This window comes from Scyliorhinus torazame, chromosome 9, assembly GCF_047496885.1.
Source record: "Scyliorhinus torazame isolate Kashiwa2021f chromosome 9, sScyTor2.1, whole genome shotgun sequence".
Taxonomy (NCBI): Eukaryota; Metazoa; Chordata; class Chondrichthyes; order Carcharhiniformes; family Scyliorhinidae; genus Scyliorhinus; species Scyliorhinus torazame.
Window position 1 is genome coordinate 56,275,732 of NC_092715.1, and position 19,475 is coordinate 56,295,206.

Consider the following 19,475-nt stretch of genomic DNA (forward strand, 5'->3'; position numbering starts at 1 on the left):
TGGGTCACTGTCTGTGTGGAGTCTGCATGTTCTCCCCATGTCTCCGTGGGTTTCCTCCGGGTGCTCCGGTTTCCTCCCACAAATTCTGAAACACGTGCTATTAGGTGAATTGGACATTCTGAATTCTCCCTCGGTGTACCCGAACAGGCGCCGGAATATGGCGATTAAGGGCTTTTCACCTGTGACAATATTATTATTAGGAGCAGAAGTAGACCACTCGGCCCCTCTAGCCTGCTCCGCCATTCAATAAGATCATGTCTGATCTGATTGTAACTTCAACCCCACATCCCTGCCCCCCCCCTGTCCCCATAACCTTTGTTAATCGAGAATCTACCTAGCTCTGCTTGAAAAATATTCAAAGATCCTGCTCCCTCTGCCTTTGGAGGAAGAGAGTTTGAGATTCCCGATCCTCAGAGAAACAATTTCTCCTTCTTTCTGTGTTAAATAAACAACCCCTTATTTTTAAACAGTGACGCCCTAATTCCAGATTAGTCCTACTCTTCTGCACTTTCTGTCCTGCCAGCATTTCCCTTTCAAGTATTTGTCCAGTTTCCTTTTGCAAGTCCTGAATCTGCTTCCACCACCCTGTCAGGCAATGCATTCCAGATTATTATAATTCACTGTGCAAACAAATATCTCCTCCGATTGCTGCTAGCTTTCTTGCCAATTACTTTAAAACCGTGTCCTACCAACGTTTCTGCCATTGCAAATAGTTTATTATTTACTCAGTCAAATCCCTTTGTGATTCTGAACAATCCCTATTGCATCTCCAATTAATCTTCTCTAGTCTAATGAGAATAACCCCAGTTTCTCTACTCTTTCCTATTTAGCAGACGTCCTGCATTTTTGGTAAATCACTTCTGCATCTTCTCTAAGGCCTTGACATCCTCCTAAACGTGCGGTGTCCAGAATGTCATGATATTCAGATGAGCAACACAGCACATACATACACAGTATGTGCTGTTCATCTGAATATCATGACACAGAATACTGCAGCTGGGGTCCTATCCTAGCCAGTGCTACAAAGAGATTATCACCGCGTATATGCTTTTGCATTCTACATGTCTACTAAATAAGGAGAAGATCTAATGTGCTTTTTTAACAGCCTTCTCCACTTGTCTTGTCCCCTTCAACTATTTCTTGTGTATACGTTTGGGCCTCAGTCCATATGGTGTAGGTGCTTCCACAGTGCTGATAGGAAGAGAATTCTCAGATTTTCACCGAGTGGCAGTGATGTATTTTGAAGTCAGGATGGTGTGTGACTTGGAGGGGCACTTGTAGGTGGCGCCTGCTGCCCTTGTTCTTCTAAGTGGTAGAGATGGTGGGTTTAGAAGGTGCTGTCAAAGAAACCTTGGTGAATTGCTGCATTGCACCTTGTAGATGGTACAAATTGCTGCCACTGAGTGCTGGTGGAGGAAGTGGACATTTAACGTGATGGATGGACAATTTGGCTGCTTTGTCCTGGATGTTGACAAGCCAGACAAATGGGGAGTATTCCACCACACTCCTGACTTGCTCCTTGGAGATGGTAGAAAGATTGTGGAGATTCAGGTGATGTGTTACTTGCCACAGGATACCCATCCTCTGACCTTGTCTTGGTTACCACAGTATTTATGTGGCTGATCCAGTTCCATTTCTGGTGGCGACCCCCAGGATATTGTTGGTGCTGATTTCAGTGATGGCAGTGTCACGGGGAGATGGTTAGACTCTCTCTTGTTGAAGACAGTCATTGCCTGACACTTGTGTGTTTCTTACCAGCCAATGCATGAGTGGTCCAGGTCTGCTGCATATGGGCATGCACTGCTTCAATATCAGGGCAATGGAACTGTTCACTGTTCCCACCGTAAGATGGGTGGGTGGGGTGGGGGGCAGGTACACTTGGGTCCAGGGCAGTAACTCTCATGTCACCTTGCCTCCAGACTTCAGCATTTTTGTCATTGTTTGGACCAAGGTTGTTTGGAGACTTGGAACCCAGACTGAGTGTCAGTGAGCAAGTTATTGCTGTGATAGCACTGTCAACAACACCTTCCATCACTTTGCTGCTGATCGAGAGTAAACTGAGGGCTAGTAATTGGCTGGATTGGATTTATCCTGCTTTTGTGGACAGAGCAGAGTTGAACAACTTTTCACATTGTCGGGTGAATGCCAGTGTTGATCCCATGGTAGCCCTGATCGCAGGAGACGTGCCCAACGTCCACTGCCATCTTTTGAATGAAAATAAATGAGGCTGTATGGAGTCTTCCGGCCAGAAGCAGCAGCAGAGAGCAGGTCATGCTTCCTGCATATACACTTGACGTCAAGTGATGTGCGCATCCAGGGATGTGCTTTTGCCGCCAAATCACGGAGCAATGTAGTTTCCATTTTCCAGCTGAAACAAGCAAGGCAAGTGAACTGTGAAAATGAATGGTTTTCTTAAAAGTAAGAGAGGACCAGAGACTCAAATAAGCAGTTTACTTGTTGGACAGGGTCTCACAACAGAATCTGCTGGAGAGAGCTGCTGAGGAGAGTCAAGGGGAGGACAGCAGTGCTGGTGTTCGCTCTGTACACAGCTCCAGAGCCTCTGGTTAACATCCTGCAAAGAAGAAACTTAACTTGGGATCAAAGCAGTATAAAGGTGATTTCTTGAGGTATTGTTTTGTCAATTATGTCAGTGCAAATAGGATTGCAAAGTCCATGTGTGTTATAAGCTGGGAAATAAATGAGAAGTTTCATATTTTGAAAGAGAAGTTGTAGGTGAAAAATTCCTTTTGAGTTTGAGACCCCAGAGTAGTTATTAACTTAGAGTTGACTCCAAATTAAAAGACTACGCTGCTGTAGCTGACCTGTGATACCACATTAAAACATGCCAAAAGCCCATGAAGCTGTCTGCATTCTAGTGTAGCACCTCGCAGGAACATCAATAAAACACACATTTTATTGCTATTGCCGTTCACGGCGACCTACAATGAGAGCTTGGAATTTAATAATTCGGCAGAAAGGAGCTGGCTGATGTCTGATATGCGTGTTGCCCTCTCCTCCTTTGAACCTGATTGGAGTGAGACTGTGAGGACCAAGAAGATTCCCCTTTTGCATTAAAGGTAAGCAAACGTGGCGTGGGTCGCGAAGTTCGGCCTCCGTGGGTCACGAAGATCAGCCACCGTGAGTCCCGCAGGTCCGTCGGTTGGCAAAAGTGGATCCCGGGAAATAAAGTTTCAAAAACACCGTTCCAGTAGAATAGCAGAGGCAAGAGAGTCCAAGAGTACAGCACTTGGCAGAAGGGGGAGATGGGGCCACAGAAGGGAGAGATAGGGATGTAGTGGTAATGGCCTAGACTGATAACCCTGCGACCCAGACTAATGTCATAGTCATAGAGTCATAAGAGGTCTACAGCACAGAAAGGTTCCTTTGGCCCATCGCATTTGCACCGGTCAAAAACAACCACCTAAGTAATCCATTTTCCCATTCATCCCATTTTGCAGCACTTAGCCCATAACCTTGTGCACTTGCGATGCCAAGGCATACATCTAAATTAAATGTTACGAGGGTCTCTGCCTCCATCCTTACAGGCAGCGGATTCCAGACTCCCACTACCCTCTGGGTGAAAAGGTTTCGCCTCGCATCCCCTCAAAAGCTCTTGCGCCTTCCTTTAAATCTATGCCCCCAGGTCATTGACCTCTCCACCAAGGGGAAATGTTTTTTCCTGTCTGTGGAGACAGTGGTATAGTGGCATCACTGGGCTAGTAAACCAGGCACCCAGGGTAATGTTCTGGAGACCCAGGTTCAAATCCCACCACTGCAAAGGTTAAATTTAAATTCAATGAAAATTTGGGATTAAAAGTCTAATGATGACCATGAACACATTGTCGTTTGTCATAAAAACCCATCTGGTTCACTATTGTCTTTCAGGGAAGAAAATCTGTCATCCTTACCTAGTCTGGCACACATGTGACTCCAGACACACAGCAGTGTGGTTGACTTTTAACTGCCCCCTCTAAGGCAATTAGGGATGGGCAATAAATTCTGGCACAGTCTGCGACACCCAGGTCCCGTGAATGAATAGAAAGAACTCTAACTACGCCCCTCATAATTTTATACATCTCAATCGTGTCCCCCTCCTCAGTCCCCTCTGCTCCAAGGAAACAACCCCAGTCTATCCAATCTCTCTTCATACCCAGGCAACATCCTGGTAAATCTCCTCCGCACCCTTTCCAGTACTATCATATCCGTCCCCTACTGCTCTGGGGGCAGTGGGTCAATTCCCACCATGACAGCCGGTGGAATTTAAATTCAATTCACAAAATCTGGAATTGAAAACTAGATGAAACCAAGAAACTATCATCGATTGTCGTAAAAACCCATCTGGTTTACTTAGGGAAGGGAATCTGTCATCCTTACCTGTTCTGTGACTCATAGCAATGTGATTTGACTCTTAAATGTCTTCTGATATGGCCGAGCAAGTTCAAGGGCCATTAGGGATAGGCAGCAAATACTTGCGGGCGGCTCCACATCCCATGAAAGAATAATCAAAAGAAGAGAGCAAGGTGATTATATTGTTCCTTTTACGTTCTGGCGTGGCTACGTTCACTACACTGAGAATTTGGTCTAGGTTTCTGTTGGCGAGATTGGCACAGAAGCGAGTGTTCATTTCAGTGTAATTCTGTGCAACTACAATACAGGATCCGTGGGCCTCACTTTCCTGCAGAAATATGTTTGATGGGGTACACATGGACTGTAATAGTTTTTTTTAACCCTGCAGGGAATTGACATTTGATGAGTTTCATGGTCTTTCACTGATCAGGGGCCGAATTTTCCGGTCCCCCAGGCGCCCTATCTGCTGGCAGCGGGATTCTCTCTTCCCGTCGCTTATCAATGGGGTAACCCATTGAAGCCACCCCATGCCGCCGGGGAATCCGCAGGTGCGCTGCCAGACGGAAAAGCGAATCAAAATGACCAGAGAATTCCAGCCCAAATGTTTGTAAATCATGGAAAATGTATTGAAAACCGTTCTTCGCTGCCACTGATCGGGGGCTGGGTTCTACGATTTTGAGACTAAGCGCTGACACCGTCGTGAAAAATGTGGTCTTTTATTCCAGGAAAACTGGCATCAAAAGGCCATAGATTCCTCGTTTTGCTGGGGGCTAGCAGGGAGCTGGCGTAGAGCTCACAGCTCTAGCTGCCGATATGGCCCCCCGTACTTCCGGTTCAGAGGCCGTGCATGCACACGGCGGTGGCGGTTTGCAGCGGCCGCGCGTGCTTCATGGCGGACACAGCCCGCGGACCTGGACCGCATCGGCCGCTCGCGCCCCCAGGACCACCTGCCCACATTGCCCCCAGCCCCGAATGAAGCCCCCCTGCCCACCGATCTGCCCTCCCCCGACTGTGGCGGTCCCGGACTGAGTCCGCAGCCGCCACGCGAGGATCCCGGACGGTGTGAGCACACGTAAGCCACGCCGGCGGGATTTCGGCCGGTTGGGGACGGAGCATCGCGGGGCGGGCCTCAGGCAATGGGTTGAGGCGGTGGATATTCGGCGCGGCGTACTTCTTGAGTACGTCGATTTTCAGGGGGTGCCTGAAGCGGTGGATACTTGAATTGAAAAACCGGCGTCACTCCCGATTTAGGCACCGAAACGGATTCTCTGCCCCGTCGCCGAACGAGATCTTGGCATCGGGAAGCGGAGAATCCAGCCCCAGGACGGCCTTTATTTTCATTCCCAAGTTCTCGTGTGGGATGCAGCCCATTGAATATGATATTCTGCATTCGTTTCATTGCATAACCTGTCCATTTCTATTGCTTTGTATATTTAGATTGCGGTGGTGTATAGGTTTAGATTTTACGTCGGGCACCGGTTCTTGGCTGCGTCGGGGTGGCCAGTTTATAAAGGAGAGGGGAAGTGATGATTGGGTGGTTGGATGGACCTGGGAACATTCGGAGAAGCAGTTGGTGTGCCGTTCAGGATAAGCATAAAGGGGAGAAAGGTGGAATGACGGAGTAAGAGGGAGAAAAGGAAAGATTCCAGTTTAGGAAGGATGTAAAGTGGACATTATGGGTTCATTTGACATGGCTCTGGTCCAGCTGGGAGCCTCCTCTGTCACAAGCACACTTTGACAATTCAGACAGACTCTGCTTATTTATTTCTTTTTTTTAAAAAAAAAATATATTTTATTCAAGTTTTTTGGCCAAACATAATAATACGTAGTGTTTCTTTTACACAACAATAAAGCAATATAAATAACCGTGGCCAGTTTTATAAATAAATAAATAATATATACAAACAAAAACAAAAAAACTAAACTAAACTAAATGGCAACTGCCTTGTCCAAAATAAATACTCTCCAAAAATACAGTCCAAAAATACAGTCCAACAATCCAATATACAATTACATATACCAAATACCTATACATATACAATAACATCCCTGAGAGTCCGTCCGATTCTCTCTCCTCCCCCCCCCCCCCCCCCCCCCCGGTCGCTGCTGTTATCTACTTCTTTTCCGTTCCCTCTATCTTTCTGTGAGGTAATCGACGAACGGTTGCCACCGCCTGGTGAACCCCTGAGCCGAACCCCTTAACACGAACTTAATCCGTTCTAACTTTATGAACCCTGCCATATCGTTTATCCAGGTCTCCACCCCCGGGGGTTTGGCTTCCTTCCACATTAACAATATCCTGCGCCGGGCTACAAGGGACGCAAAGGCCAACATGTCAGGCTCTCTCGCCTCCTGCACTCCCGGCTCTTCTGCAACCCCAAATATAGCCAACCCCCAGCTTGGTTCGACCCGGACCCCCACCACCTTCGAAAGCACCCTTGCCACCCCCACCCAGAACCCCTGTAGTACCGGGCATGACCAGAACATGTGGGTGTGATTCGCTGGGCCTCTCGAGTATCTCGCACACCTATCCTCTACCCCCAAAAATTTACTAAGCCGTGCTCCAGTCATATGCGCCCTGTGTAGCACCTTAAATTGTATCAGGGTTAGCCTGGCACACGAGGGCGATGAGTTTATCCTACGTAGGGCATCCGCCCACAGCCCCTCCTCAATCTCCTCCCCCAGTTCTTCTTCCCATTTCCCTTTCAGCTCATCTACTATGATCTCCCCCTCGTCCCTCATCTCCCTGTATATGTCCGCTATCTTACCGTCCCCCACCCATGTCTCTGAGATCACTCTATCCTGCACTTCCTGCGTCGGGAGCTGCGGGAATTCCCTCACCTGTTGCCTCGCAAAAGCCCTCAATTGCATATACCGAAATGCATTCCCTTGGGGCAACCCATATTTCTCCGTCAGCGCTCCCAAACTCGCAAACGTCCCATCTACAAATAGATCTCTTAATTGTACTACCCCAGCTCTTTGCCATGCTCCAAATCCCCCATCCATTCTCCCCGGAACGAACCTATGATTGTTTCTTATCGGGGACTGCACCGAAGCTCCCGTTCCTCCCCTATGCCGTCTCCACTGCCCCCAAATTTTCAATGTAGCCACCACCACCGGGCTTGTGGTGCATTTCTTTGGTGAGAACGGCAACGGCGCCGTCATCATTGCTTGCAGGCTAGTCCCCTTGCAGGACGCCCTCTCCATTCTCTTCCACGCCGCTCCCTCCCCTTCTCCCATCCACTTACACACCATTGAAACATTGGCGGCCCAGTAGTACTCACTTAGGCTCGGTAGTGCCAGCCCCCCCCTGTCCCTACTACGCTGCAAGAATCCCCGCCTCACTCTCGGGGTCTTCCCAGCCCACACAAAACTCATAATGCTCTTCTCAATTCTTTTGAAAAAAGCCTTCGTGATCACCACCGGGAGGCACTGGAACACAGAAAGGAATCTCGGGAGGACCACCATTTTAACCGCCTGCCCCCTACCTGCCAATGACAAGGACACCATGTCCCATCTCTTGAAATCCTCCTCCATCTGTTCCACCAACCGTGTTAAATTAAGCCTATGTAATGTACCTCAATTCTTGGCTATCTGGATCCCCAGGTACCGGAAGTCCCTTGTTACCTTCCTCAACGATAAATCCTCTATCTCTCTGCTCTGCTCCCCCGGGTGCACCACAAATAGCTCACTTTTCCCCATGTTCAGTTTATACCCTCAAAAATCCCCAAACTTCCCAAGTATCCGCATTATCTCTGGCATCCCCTCCGCCGGGTCCGCCACATATAGCAACAAATCGTCCGCATATAGAGATACCCGGTGTTCTTCTCCCCCCCCTAAGTACTCCCCTCCACTTCCTGGAACCCCTCAGTGCCATGGCCAGGGGTTCAATCGCCAGTGCAAACAATAACGGGGACAGAGGACATCCCTGCCTCGTCCCTCTATGGAGCCGAAAATAGTCAGACCCCCGTCCATTCGTGACCACGCTCGCCATCGGGGTCCTATACAGCAACTGTGCCCACCTGATATACCCGTCCCCAAAGCTAAATCTCCTCAACACTTCCCACAAATAATCCCACTCCACTCTATCAAATGCTTTCTCGGCATCCATCGCCACTACTATCTCCGTTTCCCCCTCTGGTGGGGGCATCATCATTACCCCTAGCAGCCTCCGTATATTTGTATTTAGCTGTCTCCCCTTCACAAACCCAGTTTGGTCCTCATGGACCACCCCCGGGACACAATCCTCTATCCTCATTGCCATTACCTTGGCCAGGATCTTAGCATCCACATTCAGGAGGGAAAGAGGCCTGTATGACCCGCGTTGCAGCGGGTCTTTTTCCTTCTTTAGGAGGAGCGATATCGTTGCCTCTGACATAGTCGGGAGCAGTTGCCCCCCTTCCCTCGCCTCATTAAAGGTTATCATGGGTAGCGGGGCCAACAAGTCCAAATATTTCTTATAGAATTCACCTGGGAATCTGTCTGGTCCCGGGGCCTTCCCCGCCTGCATGCTTCCAATCCTTTTCACTACTTCCTCCGTCTCAATCTGTGCTCCCAGCCCCACTCTCTCCTGTTCCTCCACCTTCGGAAATTCCAGCTGATCCAGAAAGCACATCATTCTCTCCTTCCCGTCCGGGGGCTGCGCTTCATATAATCTTTCACAAAATGCCTTGAACACTCCATTCACTCTCTCCGCTCCCCGCTCCATCTCCCCCTCATCTCTCACCCCCCCTATCTCCCTCGCTGTTCCCCTTTTCCTCAGTTGATGGGCCAACAACCTACTCGCCTTCTCCCCATATTCGTACTGTACACCCTGTGCCTTCCTCCATTGTGCCTCTGCTTTACTCGTAGTCAACAAGTCAAACTCTATATGTAGCCTTTGCCTTTCCCTGTATAGTCCCTCCTCCGGTGCCTCCGCGTATTGTCTGTCCACCCTCAGCAGTTCATTCAACAACCGCTCCCTTTCCCTACCCTCCTGCTTTCCTTTATGTGCCCTAATAGATATCAGCTCCCCTCTAACCACTGCCTTCAGTGCCTCCCAGACCACTCCCACCTGTACCTCCCCATTATCATTAATTTCCATGCTTATTTATTTCTGATGCATGCTCGCAGCAGGAGAAGTTCACCATTGGATGGGGGAACTTGTGCTGAATGTCTCTTTCTGGTTTTGCTTGTTTTCAATGCTGCCACTGCTGTAATTTATTTTGCATTTACTGTACGAATTTAATTCCTAATCCCTCTCTTTCAAGGCTCACCACTTTTGATCAGCTTCCTCAATATGTCCTGCTTTTGGCTCAGGTTCTGTGAAGGACCTTGGGAACATTTTTCTATGTTAAAGTGCAAGTTGTTATCTGAAACGTGCATTTTCCTCCGGCGCGAGTTGATGGCAATGAAACCGAGTCCCGCGTCTGACGGGTTTAGCTGGGTGTTTCCCAGTGTGGCAGCGCTGAGAACGATCTCTGTATTGAAAGGGACTTTGCCCCCCGGGTGTGGAGACCTGGATAAATGACATGGCAGGGTTTATAAAGCTGGAACGGATTAAGTTCGTCCTAAGGGGATCGGCTCAAGGGTTCACCAGGCGGTGGCAACCGTTCGTCGAATACCTCACAGAAAGATAGAGGGAATGGAAAAGAAGGAGACAGCAACAGCAGCCCGGGGGGGGGGGGGGGGGGGGGAGGAACCAGAGGGATTCTCAGGGATGTTAATGTATAAGTATAATATGTATAGGTTGTTGTTATAGATAATTGTATATTGGACTGTTAAAACATATTTTTGGAGAATATTTATCTGGGACAAGGCAGTTGCCATTTAGTTTTGTTTTTGTTTATATATTATTTATTTCTTGTTTATAAAACTGGCCATTGTTATTTATATTGTTATATTACTGTGTAAAGGATACACAATGTACTGTGATGGTTGGCCAAAAATTTTCAATAAAAATATTTTTTTTAAAAAGAAAGGGACTTTGCTTCATTTCTGGGCTTCAAGTTCAGCTTGCCAGTGCAGGAAGAGATCAGGGCGCTATCTCTGGAACCCCCACCCACCCACCCACTCACCAATTAGCAGGCCATCGAGGCCCCCACCCTACCTCATAAGGGCAAGGCATTCCCGTGCCTGATCCCCTGGCACGGGCAAGATGTCACCTGGGCATCTTAGCACTACCAGACTGGCACTATGGCAGCCAGCCTGGCAGTGCCACCTGGGCAGCCTGGCAGTGCCAAGGTGGCACCCAGGTGACACTGCCAGGGTGCCATACTGCAGTGCCAGAGTGCCCAAGTGGCATTGGGGGTGCTAGGGTACTACCCTGCCCAGAGCCCGACCACCCAGGGGCCCCGGGACCAGGATCCCCCACTCTCCAAGTGCCAGTATGCCCGGTCCACGTTTGTGAAAACCGTACTAAATGGCGCCTGCTTGGGGTCTCCGAGGCGAGACTGTTTGATCCCGGGCAGGTAGATCTGGCGTAGACCTATTCAAGTGATACTAGCTACTCAGTTGAATATGCAAATCTGGATCCAGACGCCACATGAGATCTCGTTAGATCTTGAGGTGTGATGAGGATGGTAAATCCCGTGAGAGGCGAGATTTATTGACCGCATCGCATACCGAGTCGGGTACGATGAGGCCAATAGCTCATGCCCCTCGTCCTGTATGATGTTCAGCTGCATTTCATATTCAGTTTTCAGAGTCAAAACACGTACATTTGATCAGTTTATATTGTCAAACAAATATGTGTTTTTGTTATAACGTCTGCTCAGTTTATCTCTCCTTTTGTGATGTAAACTGAATATTCCGGAATTTGATGAGATTATGCCCCTTCCCTCGGAAACCTCTGCAAAACTACTTTTCATTGCTAACCTTCCCTTGATTTCAGAAACCTCTTGGGAACTCCTATCTTCGACCATGTCTTGGGCCCCTCTAGTCCTTCCATTTTAAAATACTTATTGGGGATCAGCTCCCCTTTGTAACCCACTCGAGACTTGAGAAGATCTTTGCTCGAATTTGCTGAACATGGAATACATGCCACTTTGGATTGAGTGAAATTCAAATTTGAAATTTTCTCGTGGATTCTGACAGGCGTCGCCTCTTTTCCTACAGTTTTGATCTAGTGACCATAAAGGAATGATGATCAATGGCAATGGGATTTTGCATTTTTATAATGTAAAAAGAGACTTCAGTTTCTTTGAAACAGCAGCAAAGTGACATTTCCCAGTGCTTAATTGCCTGCTTCTCTGCCCTCCCACAACAGAATAATATTTATTTTGGATCCTGTACCACATTGGGCTTTGAACTATTTAAAACAATTATTATTCCATCTTGAGCATGAGAGAAAGGAGGCAACTCCTTAAAAGTCCTGTCCTCATGAGGAACTTCATGGTGTCCTCGATGCGCGGCCGCACTGAGCATTAATAGGGTTTTGGTGCGGATGGTACAAACTATAGTGTACAATTGTACAGAACGATAGTTTTTTTTAAAATACCTACAGGCATTGATGAGTCACCATCCTTGGGTAAATACAGGAGTGCCTCAACGTTCAAATAATTATCCCACTTAGTGAAATGATTACATAATTTAAAACTCTTTACTCCTGTCTTAAAGCCAGTGAGTTCCGATTAAATCAGATATCTGATAAACATTGGTTTGTCTTCAGATCCTGTTTTGTATTGAAATACCATATCGTGTTAAGTAAGAATTTTACAATATCCATATTTTTAATATAAGATTAAATTAAACATTGAAATTAATTTCAATTTTTTTTTAAAAGAAATTAGTTATTGGCATGTTAACATGACCGAACCTGCACGTTTTGAGTTTTGACTGACATGAAAAGGCTCATTATCTGTCTTCAGGCCAGGCTTAATGATCGTACACTTGATTGTTGTTGCAGGATAAAATTGGCAGACTTCAGCAGTATCTCTCAGGAGAGACTGAGAGGGCAAGGCAGTGTTATCCTGTTCTATGTAACTGAAGGCTTTTCTGATGGTGGATGATTTCAGATGTGTCTATTATTTTCCGATTCATGCAGAAAATAATTAGGGACCTCCCACTATATTGGTGCCGATTTTTCAAACCGCTTTCCCCACCTCATCCTCCCCCTCCACCGCATGTTTTGTGTTTGAGCACTTTGGTGTCAATGTCCATGCATCTTTCTCTAAACATGAACACCATTAATTAGGGAGCTCCTATCTTTTTTTTTAAAGAAAAAACCCAAATTCAATTGCCTACATAATCATTAAACATATGTTGGTGATGTTCAGCTGGCATTGTTAATTGTTTTCCTTGCTACCACCGGGGAATTCATTGATGTTCCCTTTCCTTCACTGCTCTCCGGGGTAGAGATTTTTTTTTGGTAAAATATTTTATTGAACATTTTTAATATATAAATACAAACCAAATAACAGCCCCAAAACAACCCCTTGCCCTAGCTTTTGATGGTGGCCAGTTCTTTGAAATACATGACAAATGGCTGCCATCTTATGTAAAACCTCCCAATCGAACCTAGCAACGTGTATTTCATTTTTTTTCAAGGTCCAGAAAGTCCATGAGAACCCCCAGCCACGCCGCGGCACAGGGTGGAGAAGCTGACCTCCACTCCCAACAGAACCCTCAGCGAGGCGAAGGCTACAACATCTGCCCCCGTGCCCGTCGGCAGGTCCGACACCCCGAAAATGACTTCTTGGTGACCAGGCTCCAATTCCCTTTGTAAGATCACCGACATAGAGCTGCAGAAGGAGCCCCAAACGTTTGCCAGCTTGCGACATACCAAAAACATAGCACGTGATTCGTTGGGTCCCTCCCACACGTTCACACCTATCCTCTACCCCCTCAAACACTTGACTCATCTTAGCCCTTGTTAAATGTGCCCGATGCACCACCTTTAATTGTATGAGCCCAACCCTTGCACAAGACGAGGTGGCATTCACCCTCTGCAGGTGCAGGGCTTCACACACACATACAAACACACACACATATTCTCCCCCCCCCCCCCCCCCCACTCTTCCTCCCACTTGTCCTTAATCCCCTACAATGTCATTGTCCTCCGCCAGAATCCTCCCATAAATTCCGGACGTACTCCCCTCCTCCGCCCCCGCCAACAACAGAACCCTCTCCACTAGTGACGATGGCGGTAACACTGGAAGGCTGGAAAATCCCTCCTGGCAAAATTCCAAACCTGCAAGTATCTGAACTTCTCCGCCTGCGCAAACCCGTACCCCCCCCCCCCCCCCCCGTCTTAAAATGGTGTTGTAGTTGCCTCCATATTTTCAATGTGGCCACCACCACCGGATTCCCTGAAAATTGTTCCTGGAGCAAACAGAAGTGGAGCTGTCACTAACGCCCGCAGCCCTGTTCCCTTACTTTTTAAAAAAATATATATATTTTATTGAAATTTTTTTCCCAAACAGCAATTTTTCCCCTCTTACAAAACAAACGTAACAATACAGAAATTTTTAACAATACACAAATAACAAAACCCCATTATCTTTTGACCTAAACTAAACTAAACCCCCCCCCTCCCCCTCCCCCCTGGGTTGCTGCTGCTGGTCATCTGTCTTCCCTCTAACTTTCCCCTAGGTAGTCGAGAAATGGCTGCCACCGCTTGGTGAACCCTTGAGCCGATCCTCTCAGGGCAAACTTTATCTGCTCCAATTTAATGAACCCCGCCATATCATTTACCCAGGCCTCCAGTCCGGGGGGTTTCGCCTCCTTCCACATGAGTAGGATCCTGCGCCGGGCTACTAGGGACGCAAAGGCCACAACGTCGGCCTCTTTCGCCTCCTGCACTCCCGGCTCATCCGCAACTCCAAATAGAGCTAACCCCCAGCCTGGTTTGACCTGGGCCTTCACCACCTTCGAAATCGCTCCCGTCACTCCCTTCCAATACCCTTCCAGTGCCGGGCACGCCCAAAACATATGTGTGTGGTTTGCCGGGCTCCCGCCACACCGCCCACATTTGTCCTCCACTCCAAAGAACCTGCTCAATCTTGCTCCCATTATGTGTGCGCTATGTAGCACCTTAAATTGAATCAGGCTAAGCCTGGCGCATGAGGAACAGGAATTTACCCTGCTTAGGGCATCAGCCCACATACCCTCCTCTATCTCCTCCCCTAGTTCTTCTTCCCACTTTCCTTTTAGTTCGCCCATCGATTCCTCCCCCTCTTCCCTCATCTCTCGGTAAATCTCTGACACCTTGCCCTCTCCGACTCACACCCCTGAAAGCACTCTGTCCTGTATTCCCTGCGTCGGGAGCAACGGAAATTCCCTCACCTGTTGTCTAGTAAACGCCCTCACCTGCATATATCTCAAGAAATTTCCCCGGGGCAACTTATACTTTTCCTCCAATGCTCCCAAGCTCGCAAAAGTCCCATCTATAAATAAATCTCCCACCCTCCTAATTCCCAACTGGTACCAGCTCTGAAATCCTCCATCCATTCTTCCTGGGGCGAACCTATGGTTGTTCCTGATTGGGGACCCCACCAGGGCTCCCCGCACCCCTCTCTGTCGCCTCCACTGACCCCAGATATTCAAAGTTGCCTCCACCACCAGGTTCGTGGTAAACTTTTTAGGTGAGAACGGTAGCGGCGCCGTCACCAGCGCCTCTAAACTCGTTCCTTTACAGGACTTTCTCTCCAGTCTTTTCCACGCCGCTCCCTCACCCTCCATCATCCATTTACGTATCATTGCCACATTGGCGGCCCAATAGTAATCGCCCAAATTCGGTAGTGCCAATCCTCCTCTGTCCCTACTACGCTGAAGGAACCCCCTCCTTACTCTCGGAACTTTCCCTGCCCACACGAAGCTCGTGATGCTCCTGTCTATTTTATTAAAAAAGGTCTTGGTGATTAGTATAGGGAGACATTGAAATACAAATAAGAACCTCGGGAGGACCATCATCTTAATTGCCTGCACCCTGCCTGCCAGCGACAGAGGCTGCATGTCCCACCTCTTAAAGTCCTCCTCCATTTATTCTACCAGCCGTGTCAGATTAAGTCTGTGCAAGGTTCCCCAGCTCCTAGCGATCTGAATCCCCAGGTATCGGAAGTTTCTTTCCACTTTCCTTAGAGGCAGGCCTTCTATCTCTCTACTCTGGTCCCCTGGATGTATCACAAATAATTCACTCTTCCCCATGTTTAGCCTATACCCCGAGAAATCCCCGAACTCCCTCAACATTCGCATAACCTCTGTCATCCCCCCCCCGCTGGATCCGACACGTATAACAATAGGTCATCTGCGTATAACGAGACTCGGTGTTCTTCTCCCCCTCTAATCACCCCTCTCCATTTCCTTGAGTCTCTCAACGCCATGGCCAGAGGTTCAATTGCCAACGCGAACAACAATGGAGACAGCGGGCATCCCTGTCTTGTTCCCCTATATAGTCGGAAATACTCCGATCTATGTCGACCTGTAACTACACTTGCCGTTGGAGCCCCATAAAGAAGTCTAACCCAGCTAATAAACCCGAACCCAAACCTCCTTAACACTTCCCAAAGGTACTCCCACTCCACCCTATCAAATGCCTTCTCTGCATCCATTGCCGCCACTATCTCTGCCTCCCCCTCCACTGGGGGCATCATTATCACCCCTAGTAGTCGTCGCACGTTAACATTCAGTTGTCTCCCTTTTACGAACCCTGTCTGGTCTTCGTGCACTACCCCCGGGACACAGTCCTCTATCCTCGATGCCAGTACCTTTGCCAACAATTTGGCGTCCACGTTCAATAATGAAATAGGTCTATAGGACCCGCACTGCAACGGATCTTTATCCCTCTTCAAAATTAACGATATCATCGCCTCCGACATCGTCGGGGGTAGAGTCCCTCCTTCCCTGGCCTCATTGAACGTCCTCACCATCAACGGGGCCAACAAGTCCACATATTTTCTGTAATATTCCACCGGGAACCCGTCTGGTCCCGGGGCCTTCCCTGCTTGCATGCTTCCCAGTCCCTTAATAACCTCGTCCACCCCAATCGGTGCCCCCAGGCCTACCACCTCCTGCTCCTCCACTTTCGGGAACCTCAATTGGTCCAGGAACTGCCGCATCCCCTCCTCTCCCCCTGGGGGTTGAGACCTATACAGTTCCTCATAGAAGGTCTTGAACACCTCATTTATCTTTCCTGCCCTTCGCACCGTGTCTCCCCTTTAGTCTCTAATTCCTCCTATCTCCCTCGCTGCTGCCCTCTTTCGCAATTGATGAGTCAGCAGGCGACTAGCCTTTTCCCCATATTCATACCTCCTCCCCTGTGCCTTCCTCCACAGCACCTCCGCCTTTCTGGTGGTCAGAAGGTCAAACTCCGTCTGGAGTCGTCTCCTCTCCCTGTACAATTCCCTATCCACCCTTTAAATCTCCCCCAGTACTCTTTCCCTTTCCTTGGCCTCTGTTTTCCTTTTGTGGGCCCCAATGGAGATCAGCTCTCGTCTGACCACAGCTTTTAGTGCTTCCCATACCACTCCCACAGGGACCTCGCCATCGTCATTGACCTCCAGGTATCTCTCGATACACCCCCGCACTCGTGCACACACTCCCTCATCCGCCATCAGTCCCACATCTAATCGCCAGAGTGTTCTCTGCACCCTTTCCTCTCCTAATTCCAGGTCCACCCAATGTGGGGCATGATCCGAAACCGCTATGGCTGAGTACTCAGCTTCTTCCACCCTAGAGATCAACAACCTTCCTAAAACAAAAAAATCTATCCGGGAGTACACTTTATGGACATGGGAGAAGAAGGAGAACTCCCTAGCCCTAGGTCTAAGAAATCGCCATGGATCCACTCCCCCCATTTGGTCCATAAACCCCTTAAGTACCTTGGCCGCTGCCGGCCTTCTTCCGGTCCTTGAGCTGGATCTATCCAGCCCCGGGTCCAGCACCGTATTAAAGTCCCCTCCTAAAATCAAGTTTCCTACCTCCAGGTCCGGTATACGCCCCAGCATCCGTCTCATAAATCCCGCATCGTCCCAGTTTGGGGCATACACATTAACCAACACGACCTCCATTCCCTCCAGCCTGCCACTCACCATTACATATCTACCTCCGCTATCTGCTACGATGTTCTTTGCTTCAAATGCTACCTGTTTCCCCACCAAAATGGCCACCCCTCTATTCTTTGCGTCCAGTCCTGAGTGGAACACCTGTCCCACCCATCCTTTCCTTAACCTAACTTGGTCCACCACCTTTAGGTGCGTCTCTTGGAGCATAACCACGTCTGCCCTTAGTCCTTTCAAATGCGCGAGCACTCGGGCCCTTTTTATCGGTCCGTTCAGGCCTCTCACGTTCCACGTGATCAGCCTCACTAGGGGGCTACCTGCCCCCCTCCGGTGTCGACTAGCCATTACCTTCTCTAGGCCAGTCCCATATCCCGCCTCCGCGCTCCCGCTCGCTCCCCCAGCGTCGCACACCATCCCCGCCCACCCACTCTTTAGCCATTTCCTTTTGGATTTCCGCAGCAGCAACCCAGTTGTCCCTCCCGCCCCCCCCCCCCCCCCTAGATCTCTTTCTAGCGTGATTGCTCCCCCCATATTACTTCCGTAAGTCAGCTGACTTCAACTGATCACCTTCCTTTTATGCAACACCTCTTTGGCTCAGTTAAAGCTCGCCCTCCTTCTCGCCACCTCCGCACTCCAATCCTGGTACACCCGTACCACTGCATTCTCCCATCTGCTACTCCGCACCTTTTTAGCTCATCTGAGGACCTCTTCTCTATCCTTAAGGCGGTAAAATCGCACGATTATCGCCCTGGGTGGTTCTCCCGCTTTTGGTCTTCTCGCCGGAATCCGATTTGCCCACTCCACCTCCAAGGGGCCCGTAGGGGCCTCAGCACCCATCAGTGAGCTCAGCATCGTACTTGCATACGCTCCACAGTCCACTCCTTCCACACCCTCAGGGAGACCCAGTATCCGAAGGTTCTTCCTTCGCGCTCCGTTTTCTAGGGCCTCGATCCTTTCAGTCCACTTTTTATGAAGTGCCTCGTGCGTCTGTGTCTTAACCGCCAGGCCCAGGATCTCGTCCTCAATATCTGTCACCTTCTGCTCCACCACGCGGCGCTCAGTCTCCTGGGTCTTTAATGTCTCCTTGAGCCCCTCAATTGCCTGTAGCATCGGGGTCAGCACCTCCCTCTTCAGCAGCTCCACGCACCGTCTCACAATTTCATCCTGCTCAGGCCCCCATGTCGCCTGTGCTTTCTCCGCCACCATCTTGTACTTCTCTCTTTCTGACCCTTTGGTCGACGATTCCTCGCGCTGCAGCCGCCGCCGCCGGTTTTTTCCTCCTTCGTTGGGGGGGGACTCCCTTCTTACACACCCCACATCGGGTTGTGTGGTCAAAAAATTCCCCGTTGGGGCTCTTAAAAGAGCCCGAAGGTCCGTCGGAGCTGGAGCCGCCGAAACGTGCGGCTAGCAAGGCATCACCGCAACCGGAAGTCAGCCCTGTCCCCTTACATCCTTGCATGAGCTGGCCTCCATCTTCACCCAGACTGCCTCCTGGTCTCGGCACCAGCCCAATGCCTTCTCCCCATTTGCTGCCCAATAATTGTGCATCAGGTTCGGCCGCGCCAAACCACCCAGGCTGCCGGTCTCTCTGTAGGACTCTTTTCAGAATCCTCGCCACCGTGCTCGCTCATATAAACGACAAGATCAAACCTTCCACCCCCACAAAATACGCAAAAAAATGCCTCACTGCACCGAGGACCCAGGTTCGATCCTGACCCAGGACACTGTCCATTTGGAGTTTGCACATTCTCCCCATGTCTGTATGGGTCTCACCCCCACAACCCAAAGATGTGCAGGGCAGGTGGATTGGTCATGCTAAATTGCCCCTTTATTGGAAAAAAAAAAAATTGGGTACTTATAATTTTTTAAATATAAATTTAAGGGGGAGGCACTGGCATAGTGGTATTGTCGCTGGATTAGTAATCCAGAGACCCAGAGTCATGCTCTGTGGTCGTGGGTTTGAGTCCCGCCATGGCAGATGGTGAAATTTGAATTCAATAAAAGTCTGGAATTAAAAGTCTAAAGGTGACCATGAAGCCATTGTCGATTGTTGTAAAAACCCACCTGGTTCATTAATGTCCTTTTAGGGAAGGAAACCTGTCCTCTTCGTGACTCCAGATCCACTGCAATGTGGTTGATTCTCAAATGCCC

The 19,475-nt window shown here is 49.1% G+C and overlaps 1 protein-coding gene across 8 annotated transcripts in view; it reads left to right on the forward strand.

Moving 5' to 3' along the window:
• The window catches only part of LOC140429216 (microtubule-associated serine/threonine-protein kinase 4-like), a 651,560-nt gene that overhangs the window by 22,363 nt on the left and 609,722 nt on the right, over positions 1-19,475 (forward strand). The window lies entirely within an intron of this gene.